This window comes from Triturus cristatus, chromosome 7 (genome assembly GCF_964204655.1).
Source record: "Triturus cristatus chromosome 7, aTriCri1.1, whole genome shotgun sequence".
In the NCBI taxonomy this organism is placed as follows: domain Eukaryota; kingdom Metazoa; phylum Chordata; class Amphibia; order Caudata; family Salamandridae; genus Triturus; species Triturus cristatus.
The window spans coordinates 226,041,150-226,058,638 of record NC_140590.1 but is presented as its reverse complement, the minus strand read 5'-3'; the positions used below and the strand labels follow the sequence as shown (position 1 = coordinate 226,058,638).

General features: G+C 48.0%; 1 protein-coding gene and 1 long non-coding RNA gene across 2 annotated transcripts in view; one reads left to right on the top strand and one right to left on the bottom strand.

Moving 5' to 3' along the window:
• The window catches only part of LOC146809271 (alpha-tectorin-like), a 324,857-nt gene that overhangs the window by 115,347 nt on the left and 192,021 nt on the right, over positions 1-17,489 (bottom strand). The gene's annotated exons all lie outside the window — the stretch shown is intronic.
• On the top strand, positions 183-3,524 carry LOC146809274 (uncharacterized). The gene is made up of 4 exons (XR_014966384.1): positions 183-311; positions 395-471; positions 582-677; positions 3,438-3,524. It is a non-coding gene; the product is annotated as an uncharacterized LOC146809274 (long non-coding RNA).

Genomic DNA, 17,489 nt, shown 5'->3' with positions numbered 1-17,489 from the left:
TCCGCATACTTGTTTATTTTTAATATCTGTGTATTATTGTTTTCTAACCTATCTTCATTCTCTCTTGACCCCATCCCGTAAGTCTTTCTTCTTTTTTAAGTTTCCCTGACCGAGAACCGGATAACTCTATGTCGCAGCAATCCATTATGATGCCTGCAGAGCTTTCCGGTTCCGACGGGATTACCAAACACACATTTAAACCCGAGCCTGTGCACGCTCACTGTCATTGTACTTCAGCAAGCAGACGGATGCGGTCTTGCTGTCTGCACGTAGCTTGTCACGTGCCCTTTGGAACTCCATCCTTTATTTAGGTAAGAAACTTAGCCTTAAGCACGGTCCTTCAGTTCTTTTACAGTTAACTATCACCACTAACCTTCCGATTCCTCTATTATAGGAATCCTCATCCAGCCCGCATAGGCGGCGGTTTCCCCATGCTTCTAGATCATTTAGTTGACTACAAGCCGCTATTAGGTAAGAATTTATGACAATAGTGCAGTGCCCTATTACTATGTGAAGCACTCTTTAACATTGCATCACCGCTATCTCTTTTCCACGAGCCCTTATATGTATCCTTTTCCCAGAGTTCCCTCACCTATTCCGGCCCATTTTCGCCGAGGTACGTGACCAGCCATGGTGCTGCTCTATTCTCTGATTGGCTGCTCACACCCTCAACAGTGGTAAGTGAAATTCTAAATATTGCTGGAATGTATTGCACATATGGACTATCCCTCCAGCATCAGTGCCTTTTTAACTTGCATCCTTTTTCTTTCCCTTTCTCGCTCATTCTCATTTTCTACCTTCCAAGAACCCGACTGGGTTCCTTGTGAGTACCTTCCTTTCACTTTAAACACGGGTTGCACACTCCCTATAAGCAGCAGAGCATTCAAACGTTCAGGTACCCCATATGCATTCATTTACCTTTTATCCAGTCCATTGTATCTGTGCCGGTATATGGGCCACATGCTAATTTTATTTCTCTTTCCCTAGATGTCCCTATTATCATAGGTCCTGACGAGACCCTACAACCTCAATAGGGTCGAAACGCTGTCGACAGTAAAAATGAAAGCAAACAAATGTTTCAGTGCTTATGATTGTATATAGTGACTGAATATTCATGTGTAAATTTTGGAATGGTCACTCTCTGTACTAACGATTCTACTGAAACCTTGTAAATATTTTCACATTATGTTACGCACTTCGTAGGTTCATGTTTCCCTTGGGACACTTTTTTTGCACAATTGTCTATTTTCAATTTATTAATTGAATAATACAGATAAGTGCTAACTCAACCATTGGTGTATGTGTTTCTTCCTTTCTGACATCATTCATAACCCTTATATCGCTATCATGCATTGTTGTATTTATATACAACCATACTGATCCACAGGAACCACTGTTGTCTTGTATAGTTCAATTACCCTGGTTCCGTAGTGAGTAGGGATCCCTTGTGCTCCTTTTCAGCCGGTATTGCAACACCCACAGGTGGGGCAGAGCACACATCCATGGACGAGGACGTGGATGGGTTTGTGATCAGGAGACACTAGCATTCATTTCCGCCACCTGGCCTGTTCCGGTTTGGTGCCGCACATGGCCCCATGACCTTCCACTGACCCCCGATACACTCCGAAGCACTCACCTTGGACAGCGACATGGACTGCCATATCCTGTTTGATGAACAATGACACGGTGACCTGACTGCGGACTGTACCCTTCCTCTTCCGCAGTACTTGTCATCCCCGGATGGACTGTGGCTGGTCCTCCACGGGCCCATATTGTGTAGTATGCTCAGCATTGCCCTGTACTGCTCCAGCTGCAGAACTGCACTGGATGTGCAATAAACATCCAGTAGCGCACTGCTGTGTTATGTCTTTCATCATTCATGTATGAATGTGTGGATGAATGAAGGGACAGTGATTTTCCTTGCGTCAATTATGCTCATCTTGTGGGATGCCAGTCAGAGGGTGCAACATTGCATATTGTGCACCGGGTCCCGTGCACACTACAACAGGGACACACGCATCAGTCACTTCCATGTCTGCACATGGACTGAACTACGCCCAGATCCCACGAATCATTGTTGCCTGCGCTGGTCTGTCGTACGGCAGAGCAGACCAATCCTCTTCCGCTCCGAGGGGGGGCCCTCTTTGCTACCCGTCGCAGACGTACTCGCTGGTGGTGTGCAGGTCACTGGTCTAGTTGTCAGCATGTCACAGCCACTCCCTGAGGGCAGGTTTGCACGCACACCACACCCATCCGGCACAGGCGTCACAGGCCATGTGACTCTGCCAACATAAGCGGCCGACGACGTCACATTCCCCTCTGCCGGTGGTGACTGCATGATGGACGATCTACGCTCCTCAATCATAAAGGGCCCATGAGTTGTTGCGCACAGGGTTAGTGGCACCCAAGGCCTTGCAGCTGTCATGGGCCTACCACCAAGTGGCGCTGACTGGGGTTGCACAGGGTTAGGAGCCACTGAGGCCTTGCGGCCGTCACGGGCCTACCACCACGTGGCACTGACTGGAGTTGCACAGGGTTAGTGGCACCTGGAGCATTGCGGCCGGCACAGGCACCCCGCCACGGGATGGTGACTTTGGGTGCACTGAGTTAGGGGCACCTTGAGCTGCTGAGCCGGTGTGCAGCCTGCGATGATGCCCCGTCCCGGACATCTCCGGTTTTGTGTGCCCTGCTGGACCTCAGTGTAGGCAAGAGCCAGCGGGCAGTGCGGGCCTACCGCCACATGGTGTCGCTTCTGGGATCACAGAGTTGGTGGCAGCTATTGGGCTGAGCGGGTGTGCAGCCTGCGATGAGGCCGGGTGCACTGGTATGTCCTTTGCCATGGAGTAATCAAGACCCAGCACAAAACGTGAGACCTGGTGGCCTGCGGAGCGGGGCAGCATGGTGTGGAGTGTGCCATGTCCACAGGCCACGGGCTTGTGGCATGCAGCGGCACGTGGTGGGACCTCCTGTCTGTAATCTGGTGGCGGAAGGTGAGCAGTGCCGCCTGGGCGTGCGTTGGCGGGCATGCTCCGATGGGCGGCGGAGTGGCTGAGTTGCCTCTGTCTGGGTGTGCATGGGCAGGTAGGCAATGTTGTCATGTGCAATTGTGTGTAATGTGCCAATCATGTATCTGGACTCTGTTTCAGATGTGTGACCTAATGAACTGCACTACATGACGGCAAGTGGTTGGAGACACACCGGTGGCAGCAAGTGAGCAGTGTGGCCTGGGTGTGCAGGGGTGGCACTCTTTCTCTCTCCCTCCCCCTCTCTTCTTCTCTCTCTCTCTTCCCCCTCTTCTTCTCGCTCTCTCTCCCCCTCTCTTCTTCTCTCTCTCTCTCTCGCTCTCTCCCCCTCTCTTCCTCTCTCTCTTCTTCGCTCTCTCTCAGTCCTTTGATGTGCACAGGACACACCTTCTCATCATTATTTTTGTCTTGCAGGCTGTGACCTACGGATTGGCCCGAGGGGAGCCGCAATGTGTCTTTTCAGTCTTCATTTTAATAAAGTTTGATTTGTTGCTTCGGAAATGAATGTGTGATGCTCATTTTTGTGACGACACATGCATGTCACCAGTTGTGATTCTCTGACATCAGGCGAATAATTTTGTATGTGTTTGGGTGTAGCTGATGTGGCATGTCTTTGTTCGGGGGGTGCCGGGGAGGGGGGGTACTGGGGGTTGTTGCAGCAGGTGTTGTTTCCCTTTCGGCCCTCCAGGCGGCATGTTCATTTGCCCGGGTACATTTGTTGTTCTTCAGGTGTGGCTCTGGGCTGGTCTCCCTTTCGTGGTGCAGGCTGTGGTCTAACTTAGCACCAGGTCGGAGCAGGTGTTAGTTTCCTGGTGCTAATGCGTCTTGTGAATGGGGCGATACATTTATCACAACTTTGGCTGTGATAAAGTGCGCCGTTAAGTCGGCGATAGTTACTTGTGAATAGGGCCTGTACTGTATTAAAGAGCAAGAGATGTGGGGTGGAGGCGGGGAGCCGTTCTAGTTCTTATATTAGCCAAGGTTACTGTATGTTTCCTGTTCTATTTCTTTGTATTATTTCACTGGTATAATATGACAAGGATATGTAACTTACAGATGTGTCAGCCTCGGGCTTCTACTGAACTACTAGAGAACTCAATAAAAAACAGTCAATTGTTGTGACCTTTGTTTGATAATTGCCTCGTCACCCTTTGTGCTAAGTTGGGCTATGAAAGCCAATAGGCATACAAGGATGACTATAAAAGGGATCCTGTAGCACAAACCCTGCTACATAAGTTACAAATTCGCACAATAAACCTTTCCAGTAATATCCCACCCTACACTCGAGACAATTAGGCAGAATCCTACCTTCCACTGGTCACTCCGTAAAACAGCAACCCCCCACTCAACAGTGGACTAATTACAACTTATCATATACCGCTCACATCAATTCTAAGAGATTCAAGACCCTAGCAACAAATGATTCAACCTTGCTGTATGGCAATCAGGCAGGATTATGCAGGAGACGGGGAGGAGGAGGGATACTCTCGGGAGACAAAGTAAATTGTGAGGAGCTCAATTCCCCACTGAACACACAGGCAAAACAGCAGTGTAGGAGAGTAGGATCTGCACTTATGTTGCCCCCACTTTTTTCTGATGTTAACACTGGTTTCTGGCTATAGTCTGGCTGAGACCCTGCTAATCAGGGCCCCAGCCTCTCTGTTCTCTCTAAACAACTTGGAGTGCATATTAGATGCACTAGTGATTGGATACTGTGGTACCTTATGAGCCCCTAGTATATGGTACCTTAGGTACCAAGGGCATAGGTACTTCACAGGCCTACCAGGGGCTGAAGCATGTATTATGCCACCCCTGGGAAGCAGACTAAATCTGACACCACAGGCCTGCTACTGCAACCTGGGTGAGGTAGGGTTAGCACTCCTCACTGAGCTATAGGTTCTCTATATCTGTCCCTACACACACACGTATAAACCTATCAGTCACCCCTAAGGCAGGCCCTATCAATCCTGAGGGCAGGGTGCTTGGTTTCCATGTGAGGGGGTGCCCCTGCCTGAGCAGGACCCCTCTGCAGCTCTCAAAGTCCATTCTCTGTAGCTGTTTGTGGATGCGGTTAAACCATATACTCTTAAGTGCATTTAAATTCCAATATAGTCTCCAAATGTCAAGGACGCAGGCTAAGGTGGGACGTCATCACTCCAAGCGACTTTTTAGAAAACCAGTACATGAGTAATGCCGAGGATCTGGCAAAATGCTTAGGAGGAAATCCAGATCCAAGGGAAATCCAGGATGCTTTTAATCGCATCACAGCACAGGTAACAGTTAACTTGACTAGGAAAAGTAAAATATGGCCCAAGAAATTGAAGAATTGGTTCAACCAAGCTTGTAGTGACACCCATATGGCCCTTTTAGAAGTGCTTAAAGAATCTGGCAAGGACGCACAGAAGGTTGTGGAGGCAAGAAGGTCTTATAAAAAGGCTATTAAAAGTAGGAAAAATGAGTTAAAAGATATGGCCTGGGAAGAACTGTCCAAAGTGAGTATTCTGAAAAGTAGTACTCAATTTGATCAATAGTCCCTTGTTTAATGAGACAGTAAACACTAATCAAGATTGCCTTATCCCACCAGATAAGTGGGTGGAGCACTACGGTGGCCTCTATGCCGGATTAAATAATTCATCTCTTGTGATTTAAAATAAACCTACTCAGGTAGGAAAGATTAACTTCACAGAAGAGGAAGTGCTGGAGGCCATTGAGTCCACGGCACACGGGAAAGCACCCGGCCCGGATGGGGTGCCGGCAGATCTTTATAGGGCCGATCCGCATTTGTGGACAAAGGTTTTAACTGTTGTGTTTAATGCAGTCACCATAGTAGGCCCCCCAGTGTCCTGGGGCGAAGCAGTTATTGTTCCTATATTTAAAAAGGGTTCAAGAGAGGATCCGGCGTGTTATCGGCCGATCTCTCTCCTGGACTCAGCAGCAAAAATCATGGGGAAGGTGGTCCTGGAGCGGCTGACAAACTGGTTGGAAGAGAATGCAGTCATTTCAGACTTGCAGTACGGGTTCAGAAAAGGAAGAGGTACTGTTGGGCAATGCCTCAACTTACACCTCCTCATAGGGAAGTACACGGTCGCAAAGCAGGGGGATTTACATCTAGCCTTCATGGATCTGTCCACTGCTTTCGACCTTGTAAACCGCCAGAAACTTTGGACTGCCCTGTCTGATATAGGTCTAGATCCCATACTGATATCCTTCCTAGCTGATATTCATAAAGATACTAGGGCTGCTGTGCGTTATAATGAGAACGGGAGCTTGACGGACGCCTGGCCAGTAAAGCAAGGGGTAAGGCAAGGATGTATCCTTGCTCCTCTGCTGTTCACACTTTATATAAACAGGTTGGGTGAAGCCTTAATTGCATCATGTAAGGACATCCCGAGAGTGGGCCATAAAAAGATTCCTGCACTATTATACGCAGACGATGCTGTGTTGATAGCCAGGACGGCAAGAGGTTTACAATCACTTCTGGTTTGTTTTATTAGTTTTATGGACTCTTTGGATTTGAAAATTAATTTTTAAAAATCTCACGCCATGACGTTAGGCAGCAGACGGGCGAAAAGGGCATTATTTGTCTGTAAAGGGCAGGAGCTAAGTAAAATACCTGCCTTCCCATACTTGGGTATTGTCTTTGACGATAGAAGATCGTGGGCAATGCAACGCTCGTTGAAAAAAAACACATTAGTGAGGGCCACAGGGGCCCTGTTGGGCTTTGCTAAACGTTTAGGTTGTAAGCCATTACTGGCCATTATGAAAATCTATAACGCCAAATGTTTGCCCATGGTGCTGTACGGGAGTGAGGTGTGGGGCTATACTAAATCTAGCGAGATCCAAATGGCAGAAAATGTCTTTTTTAGAAAAATCTTATCGCTCCCTCAATCTGCAGCATCCTTTAACATACATGAAGACTTGGGCGCTGGTTATATTTCTGACCAGATTGCTGTGGCTCCGATATTAGGATGGCTTAGAATCTGGTCACTGCAAGCTCCGAATTTAAATCAACTAATTATTCAGGACTGTCTGTCCTTGGACAAGGTCATGGCTATACTATGGATCCATTATATTAAAACTCAAATGGAGTCAATGGGTAGCCTTGACTTGTTTACAAACCCTAGGGCCTTAAGTAAAATCGCGATTAAGGCAGTAAAATCTCAGTACTTAAACAGATTGATGGTCCTAAGGGAAGAGGAGGAACTGGCAAAACCATTGGTTAGAAATTTTGTGATGTTAAGCACAGGGAGAGAGATTCAGCCGTACTTAACATACATAAATAAGCCATTCTATTTGTTTGTTCTGCAAAGGTTCAAACATGGCATGCTCCCATGGTTGTTATCTTTCCCCCGGGGGTATGCCAAAAATGGGACTCTAGGGCCTTGTCCGTGTGACAACAAATCAGAGCAAAATGCCCTGCATATGATCTTTTTTTGCGAGTTTTATGTACTGCAGTGAAAGAAATTTATCCTGCCACTGCTAAGATGTTGTAATTTTGAACAGGTCAGACCAGCTCTGGTTTATTTACAAATGCTTGGGTCTTCTGCAATATGTTTTGGGGTGGCGAGTTACATTATAGGGGCTGTGAGATGTCGTAAGAAAGTGCTGATACCCTAGTCGCCCCCTTCTGCCTTTTTAAGTCCGCAGTGTAACAGAAAGTTTGATTTTAACGACAATTTGATGCAATGATTTCTGAAATTTTTATAAAAAATAATTAATTTTCCATTGGGTGACAAACTTGTTATTGTGTTTTTGTACTCATCAATTGTATAGCACTTTTTATATTGTAATATACCCAGTTGTGTTAATTATGACACAGTAATGTGACTAATTGTGAAAGGAATTTTATTGCGTATGCTTTGATGGTTTTAAAAATTTTTAACCGAATAAAGCTAACTTTTGACTTTGACTTTGGCATTATAACCTCGAGGTAAATGCTAACTCTGGGATGGCTGCATCAAAACATGTCGTGTTTGGTGTCAAACGCTTTGGAATCATACCCCCACACCAGTAACTGGTGTGGGAGTATGACTCCACCCTTCTAGAGGGATAGACATTTCATCGAAAAAATTATAAAAATAAAAAATTCGATCCATTCTTCTAGCCAGCCATCCTTTCTGGACTTAACGCCCAACAATCACTTGACCATCACGTTGTTTCCTGCTCTTAACGCTGACTCTTTGGCTCGACTTGTAACTCGAGTCAAATCAGGTTCCCCTAGCGATTGCTGCCCGCCTTCAGTTATGCGGGACCTCTGTCTTAAGCTTCCGGACTGCATTCTCTCCTTGTTGAATGGTTCTCTCAACAGTGGTACTGTCCCTGCTTCCTTCAAGGAGGCTATCTTGGTACCCCTTCTAAAGAAACCCGGAGCAGACCCTGGGGAACTCTCTAACTTTCGTCCCATTTCCCTTCTTCCCTTTCTCTCAAAACTTCTGGAGGCTCATGTGACTCAAACTCTCTCACATTTCATTGAGTCCTCCAGTTACCTTGAGTCCAATCAAGCTGGGTTCAGACCCGCTCATTCGACCGAGGCGGTCATTCTCGCAGTCTTGAACACCCTTAGAAGTAATGCGGATGTTGGTACTCCTCAGGCTCTGGTGCTTTTGGATCTGTCTGCCGCATTCGTCACGGTGGACCATAACATCCTCCTCCGCCGTGTCGCACAGGCAGGCATCCAGGGCACCGCACTCAACTGGATCTCGTCATTCTTAACTGGTAGAACACAGGCTGTACGCCTAGGCCCTTTTGTTGCTGGGAAGACTGCAACTACCTGTGGAGTCCCTCAGGGCTCTTCTATCTCACCACTGCTGTTTAACCTTTATCTCCGTCCTCTGATCCACTCTCTTAGGAACTGGGATATCACAGTGTATAATTACGCCGATGATCTACAAATCATCTTCCCTCTCAATTCCCCCAATGCAGATAAGACCTTCCATTCTGTGATGATTCACATACTGGAATGGATGAATATCAATCAACTAAAGCTGAACCCGGGGAAGACAGAACTGCTCCTTCCCGGCTCCAGCTCTTCTTACTGGGGCCCGCAGTTCTGGCCCTCTGAACTGGGCCCCCTCCCGGTCCCGCTTAATTCAGTGAAGAGTCTGGCGTGATAATCGATGCAGAACTCTCACTGAAACCCCAAGTGGGGGCTGTCATCTCCTCCTCCATGTACCAGCTTAGGAAGATCCGTAAGGTCAGCCATCTACTTTCATCATCTGCTTTAATTCAGGTTATCTCCCTGGTTCTATCTCGCCTGGATTTCTCTAACTCTATCTATCATGGACTCCCTCAGTGTCTTCTGTATCGCCTTCAGGTCGTTCAGAACCAGGCGGCCCGTCTCATTTACAAACTCCCCAGGTGGCAGTCGGCTAAATCGCTTTTACAGCAACTTCATTGGCTGCCAATTGGACAAAGGGCAGCCTTTAAGGTGGCGTGTATCACCTATAAAGCCCTTCACTGCACCAGCCCTGCTTTTTTGCAATCTCTAGTCACGGTCCATCGACCTTTGCGTAACTTACGCTCTGCTCATCTCCATCTCTTGACTGTTCCCAAAGTAAGAACCAAGAGGTTCGGAGGCCGCTGCTTTGCCTCTCTGGCCCGTCCCTCTGGAACTCTTTGTCTCCCTTTATCAAGTCAAGTTCCTCTTTACTCAATTTTAGGAAATTGCTAAAAACTTCTCTTTTCCCTCCCCCTTGTTAGCCTGCTCACTGTTACTTTCTGTTCCGTTGCTGATATTACTCTTTTTGGGTTAAGCGCCAGGAAACCTTTGGTGTCAGCGCGCTATACAAATATCACCTAACATAACATAACATAACATAACATAACATAGACATGTACCCACTGTGGAAAAACGGTAGAATCCTGAAGAGCCCTGGCATCACAAAATGGATGCCACCAGTCATAGACACTGGGCTGCCCTCCTGCTGCTGACCGAAACTCGCCGTGGAGGAGGCCCAACAATAGGCATCCTGTCACTGGGAGGTGTAACCACCTCCCAGACAGGCTTTAGTGTATTGGGGCTGGGTGGGTGCACTCCTAGAGAGCTTTGAAGTCCTGCACTGGGGGAGCAGTAGGCTCCTCTGTGCATATGCCAGCTCAAACCGGTTCAGGGGCTACCTGCCCCTGCTCTGGCGTGAAACTGGACAAAGGGAAGTGGGTGCAGCCACCCACTCCCCTGACCCTCCCATAGGAGGGGTCATAGAGCTAGTTCTCCCTTCCTTGTAGTATAAGTTAGGGAACCCTTGCCATTGCAAACTAGATATCCCTGGACGACACTCTGAAGAAGAATACTGGACCTTTGACGTTCCACTACCTCTGGAAGACTGAAGAATCTCCCTTGGAGTCAAGGAGTGAGTCTCCTGCTTGGCAGGCACCAAAACTTTAAATCAACGGTCACAAACTTTCCCGCTCCCTCTGGAGTCCGAAGTCCCTGCAGCCCCAGAAGTGGATTTCCTGACTTCTCCAAGGCCATCGTGAGTCCCCAGCGAAGCTGAGGCAAGTGGACCCCACGAGTGACGAGGAACCGCAGTACCTGGGTACCGGGCACTATTTTCGAGTGCAACCCCTTCACGACGTTCTACGAACTTGGTCCAAGCCTCCAGCAGAATTTCCACCGAAGATCAGAGGCCTACCTCGACCTGAGTGACTGTGGGCTCCTGTTGAGTGAATCCTCCCGATGCGTCTTCGTGATCCCTTGCCGGGTGGCTTGTGGGTCCCCAGAAGACTTTTCTACAAATCCAAAGGGCTCCCCTGGTTGCACCAGGCCTGCCCTGACTTACCCTCGCTGGGTGAGTCCCTCAGGCCTTGCTGGTCTGCACCGCTGACTTTTTTTACACTTTCCACGAGACTTGCTGTTACCAGGGCTTGTTGGCTCCAATCTGGTCACCGACACCGCAGTAGCTGCAGACTTCATGGGACACGCCGAATTCAGCTCCTGGTCGTCGTCGACGCCTCCTGGACCTCGTGGCTGAAGAGTCAAGACACCCGTGATCCCCGGGTCACTGCCAAGTGACTTTGAACACTTTCCCTTCTGCTGTCAGGTCTTCTTTTTTCTGAATCCAGCCTTGGATTCCACTGGACACTTCTCCAGTCTTCACAAGCAGCAAGTCTTCTTTGGCTCCCATTGAAAACGACGCCGTGACCCGACACCAAAAGACACCTATGCACTCGGTTTCCCTGGGTGAGGTAACTCCAGCACTGCAGTGCTCCTGTGTGTGTCTAGAACTACTTACCCTGTAAGTGACTTGATTGTAGACTCTCCCGAAGTATCCTAAAACTTTAAAATTCCAACCGCCACTTGCTCCATTGAAGTCTATTGGGATCCGCGGCTGTGTTCTCGCACTGCATGCTTCTCCCGTGGGTCGTTTACTTACCTGCCTTGGGTGGAATAGTAAGGCCCCAGCACTTCTGAAGGCCCTAGGCCTTGTCCCCACGCAAGTCAATATTCCTAAACCTCTTTTTTAGTATATGGTCTGGTACGCCCCTAGGGCACCAGCCATATAAGTGCTTAATTTGTTGTGAAACGTTGATTTGTGCATATGTTCCTGACTTCTAATCTCATAAAGAGATTAGTAGAGTGTGTCTAGTAATAAATACATATATATTTTATATATACACCTGTGTGGTGTCCTTTCATTTAGTGATTCAAGAGATTATAAGGTAAAACAAGCTGCTTTACATTCCTCTAAAGACTTAGCCTGAAGGCTGCTCTCCACAGCTACCACTAGGATAGCTTTCTTTAAAAGGTTGTCTTAAACCTATCTACCATAAGAGTCGAATTGTACTGGTGCAAGGTGGCCACTTTAACTAGTGACCAGCATATACCAGGCCAACTTCTCACATTGGTGGGCAGCGTGTGGGATTACAGCTTGCCATTGTTTTACCAGAAAATCTCTATTTGAATTACTAACTGAAAACCACTATAGGTACTCAAGGTACATATAAAGTCAAGCTTAGTATCAATAAGTTCTACTGAACTTGGAGCTGTGTGTCAAGGGTTAGCACACCCTTTCTACAGCTCAAGCTAGGATCAGTAGGCCACAAACTAGTGTAGGTAGTACAACACTGCACAACACTAGAATGTCCTTAAAGGGTGGAGCCAGTGGGTCCACTCAGCCTCAGTATAAGGACATGACTTTCTTTGACTTGAAAGCCATGTGTGCTGCAAGGCACCTGAAGCTAGGACAGAGTCCCTCCACACTACACCTGATAGATCTGCTGACAGCAGATGATCTTAGATTAGTTCTAGGAGCTAATAGGTCTGAATCAGGGGGTGGGTCAATTACAGTCTCTGGGTCAGATGATGAAAATCGAGATGACCTGGACTCTGTGGTTGAAGGGCCAGATCCACAAGGATCTGAAAAGGTCAGAGGAATGCTCCCTAAGAGAACTGATAGAGTGGAGGAGAGGCCTAGGTCCCCTTATAGGGAGTATGACCACTCCTATCACTCTGGCAGACAATCTGTCCAGCAGAGGAATTCATACTTTAGTAGAAGAGAGACCTCCTCTGAAAGAATGTTGTTAGAAATGGGGGTCTCTGGTTGGCAGTGGATGGCGCCTGTCCAAGCAGGGACCCTTCTTTCTAAGGCAGAGTGAAGGACTGCACCCCCTTGACAACCCCTGCTCCACCCTGTGGTAACGTAGCACGAGCAGTTAGGCAAATCTCAGAGGCAGTGTGTAAAGCGTTGATGATCATACACAGTAAATACAGTGAGGAACACTACAAAGGGACACAACACAGGTAGTTATCAAAGTAAATAGTTATATTTATAGAGACTTATCACAAGACCAAATAACGAGGAAACCACAATATTGTACAAAAATAGTGCTCTCTGGATGCTGCAAAAATAGTTCCAATGGGTAAGGTAAAGTTCAGTTCAGGACAGTGGTCTCTGCGACCCCTCTACTCACAGTTCTGAGATGTTGGCAAATAATCCACAAGAAATGTCGCTCCTGTGGGTTAGCGATGTTTTTCCTCACGCTCTGGTCACGGCCGCTCGCTAACGGGGGTTAGCGACGATTTTCCGGACACTCAGCAGCTGTAGCGATGATTTTCGGGGCGCAAACGTGCGGGGCGATGATCAGGCCAGCGGGCCCTCAACGATGCGACGATTTTCTTTACGCTCAGCAGCTGTAGCGACGATTTTCTGGCCGCAAACGTGCGGGGCGATGATCAGGCCAGCGGGCCCTCAGCGGCAGCGATGCGACGATTTTCTTTACGCCCAGCAGCTGTAGCGATGTTTTTCTGGCCGCAAACGTGCGGGGCGATGATCAGGCCAGCGAGCCTTCAGCGGCAGTGATGCGATGATTTTCTTTACGCTCTGTAGGTGTAGCGACTATTTTCTTCACGCTCCTCGGCTGCGGCGGCTCGCTAACAGGCCTTAGCGACGAAAATGAAGTCTACTGGTCCTGAGTCTTCAGTCAGGAGGCTTGTTCTCTCTCTAGCCCTTGGGTGATTGCAGGGTCAAGATTAAAAAGTTCTCTTACAGCTCCTTTTCCCTCCTTTTTCCAGTCCAATGAAAAACTACTGCAGGCCAATCCAGGGAACAGCACACAACACCAGGACAGTCCTCTCCTGCAGCTTTCTTCAGTTCCACGGAGAGAGGTTGGTCTTGAAATCCAGGGGCAATACAAATGGTAGGGGTTTCAGCACAGATATTTATACCCCAAAAGTCTTTGTTCTAAAGAGTCACAAGTCACTGAACCCAGCCAGAACCAGTTCTGCTCAGTCCTGGAGCACTTTGTTTTCCAGGCTGCTTCTTTCCTTTCAGGGTGCAGGGCAGAGACACCAGACGCACCATAGGAGGTGGAGCCAGCATTGTGGAGGGAAGGCACAGCCCTATTCAGGTCCCAGGTGCAACTCCTCCCACCCATCTCGATGCAGATCTGACTATTCACCACTGGGACACATCACCCTGTCTCCTGGAATTCCCCAGCCCTGTCACTCCAAACCCAGACAGCCAATACACATAACAGCAGTGCACACTGGAAGGCTTAGGCAAGAAAATAACTACTTTCTAAAAGTGGTATTTTCAAACACAGAATATAAAAATAAACTTCACTAAAATATGTATTTTAATATTCTGAGCTCAGGCATATTAAATTCGTTTTTCTACCATGTTCTATGAGTCAGTTAGGACTACAGAATGTAATAGCCAAACCTCCCATTCTGGCCTATGGAGAACAGGTAGCCTTACAGCAGTGAAAAACGAAATTGGGTGTAATTCACTACCAGGGCATGCTACACACATCAGAGCATGTCCTACCTTACACATACAACGCACCCTACCATAGGGGTGGCTTACATGATGCCAAGGTTAGGTTCAGGGGCTGGGAAGTGGGTGCACTTCACAGCCAAAATGGCAGTTCTAGACTGCACACAGACACTGCAGTGGCATGTCTGAGACACACTTTACAAGCTGCTTCTGTGGGTGGCGCAACTCAGCGCTGCAGGCCCACCAGCAGCATTTGGTTTACCAGCCCTGGGCACACACGGGCCACATTACTAGGGACTAACAGGTAAACCAAATAAGCCAATCATGGATATACCAATTCACATGTCATATTTACAAAGAGAGAGCATATGCACTTTAGCACTGATCAGCAGTGGTAAAGTGCCCAGAGTCATAAAATCAACACAAACAGGTCATAAAGAATACAGGAGGAAGGCAAAAAGTTTAGGGATGACCCTGCAAAAAGGGCCATTTCCAACAAATGTACAAACTGCTGCAGTATGAGGAAGCAAGATTTGCCCTCAAAACAAAGCAGTTGGCATTAGATAAAGAAGCCTTTGAGCTCCAGAGAACTTCTAGAAGAGAGGGTTTACAAACCCCTGGTGGCAGCAACAGTGTCCCTAGAGTCAGAGAATACATTCCAGACCATAGGAACCTGTCCAAGGTTGTTCCTCCCTACCAGAGTGGGGATGATATCCATAAGTGGATAACTGCTATGGAAAGGGCCTGTAGAGTACAAAAGGTCCCCCAAAAGCAGTGGGCAGCAATCTTGTGGCTCTCCTTTTCAGATAAAGGTAGAGACAAGCTCCTCACTGTTAGAGAAGAGGATGCTGATGATTATGAAGTCCTGAAGAGTGCATTGATAGATGGGTTTGGCTTAACCACTGAGCAGTACTGGTTGACACCCAGAAAGCACAGACTCAGGACTGGACTGACTTTGTAGATTGTGCAACCAAGGCCTGGAGGGTTGGCTGGTTGGTAGTAGAGTTACTGATTTTAAGGGATTGTATAATCTTATGATGAGAGAACAGATCTTTAATAATTGCCAGAACCAGTTGTTGCATCAGTACATGGTGGACTCTGATCTGACCTCTCCCCAAGAATTGGGAAAGAAGGCAGACAAATGGGTCAGAACCAGGGTGAGGCAGAAAACCCAGAACCAAGGGGGTGACACCAAGAAGCAGGATCCTAAAGGCTCTGAGAAAGGTGGGGATAAGTCAAAAGACCAGAAGTCTTCACAAGGGCCCCAAAATCTGCATCTGGTGGGGAGTCACAATCTAACAAGGGAAAAGGCCAAAAGAAGCCCTGGTGCAAATTCTGTAAACAGAAAGGGCACTGGACTTCTGACTGTAACAAGTCCAAAGACCAAACCACCACCACTCCTGCCCCTAAGGCATATGTTCCCCCTAGTTCAGCAACTGGGGGAGGTGGTACTCAGAATAAGGGTGTAGTAGAGTTGACCCTGGGTTCTGAAGTGGACTCTGGCCTAGTCAGAGTACCCACTCAGGCATTGCTGATTTGTGACGGAGACATTGATATGTCCTTCTTAGTGAGCCCCAGTAATCTGGGCAAATACAAACAGCAGCCTGTAATAAATGGCAAACAGGCTTTGGCATTTAGGGACACAGGTGCTAGTGTCACCATGGTGGCAGAGGATCTTGTGGACCCTGGACAGATCATCCTGGGCGAAATGTACCAGGTTACCAATGCAAGCAATGTCAGGACCAACCATAGTCTGGCAGTTGTGAATCTGTCCTGGGGAGGGGTAACTGGCCTCAAGAAGGTAGTAGTCAGTGCAGACTTCCCTGTTGAATGTCTATTGGGCAATGATCTAGAGACTTCAGCCTGGTCTGAAGTAGAGGTATGGACTCATGCTGAGATGTTGGGCATACCTGCAGAGGTATTTGCTGTGACCAGGTCACAGGCCAAAATGCATCAAACTGAACCAGCTCTGGATCCTGAAACTATGGACCAGGTGCAACCCAAGAAGAGGAGCAGTAGGAGTAAGGCAGTGCCTTCCCCTCTGTCTCAGATCACAGATTCGCCTCTTAAGGCAGGAGAAGCAGATCCTGAAGAAGGAACTGCCCCAGAGGGACTTGAACCTGATCAGGTTGAGTTCTTGGGGGCAGGGGGACCTTCTAGGGAAGATCTGAGTAAGGAGCAACAGTGCTGCCCCTCTCTTGAACCCCTCAGACAGCAGGCTGCTGCTGAGGCTGCTAGGAGTGCTAGTGGGTCCCATAAAGTTTATTGGGATGAGGGACTCCTATATTCTGAGACTAGAGATCCAACCCCTGGAGCCACCAGGAGGTTGGTAATACCTCAGAAGTTTAGGGGGTTCCTCTTGACCCTAGCACATGACATCCCTTTGGCAGGTCACTTGGGCCAAAACAAGACCTGGGTCAGGACTGTTCCACATTTTCATTGGCCACATATGTCAGAGGACACCAAGGAGTTTTGTCGCTGCTGTGTCACTTGCCAAGCCAGTGGCAAGTCAGGTGGCACAACAAAGGCCCCCCTGATACCACTACCTGTGGTGGGGGTACCCTTTGAAAGGGTAGGGATTGACATTGTCGGTCCCCTTGACCCTCCAACTGCTCCTGGGCACAGATTTATCCTGGTGGTAGTGGATCATGCCACCAGGTACCCAGAGGCAATTCCCCTGAGGACCACCACAGCCCCTGTGGTGACAAGAGCCCTCATTGGAGTTTTCTCCAGAGTGGGTTTCCCAAAGGAGGTCATATCTGACAGAGGTACCAAATTCGGGTCAGGATATCTAAAAGCAATGTGGAAGGAGTGTGGTGTAACTTATAAATTCATTACTCCCTATCACCCACAATGCAATGGGTTAGTTGAAAGGTTCAACAAAACCCTAAAGGGAATGATTAAAGGCCTCCCAGAAAAGCTTAGGCAAAAATGGGACCTTTTACTTCCCTGCCTTCTGTTTGCATACAGAGAGGTTCCGCAGAAGGGGGTTGGTTACAGCCCATTTGAACTTCTGTTTGGGCATCCTGTAAGAGGTCCATTATGTTTGGTGAAGGAGGGCTGGGAGTTACCTCTCAAACCTCCCAAACAGGATGTGATGGACTATGTACTTGGGGGCATATTATCAAGACAGGCGATAAAATGATCGCAGCTTTAGCGGCAGAAAACTGCCGTTAAAACGGCGATAATGGACTTGATAATATGCTCTATGGAATTCCAATTGAAGCCCATGTTAGATGTGAAGGACATCTAA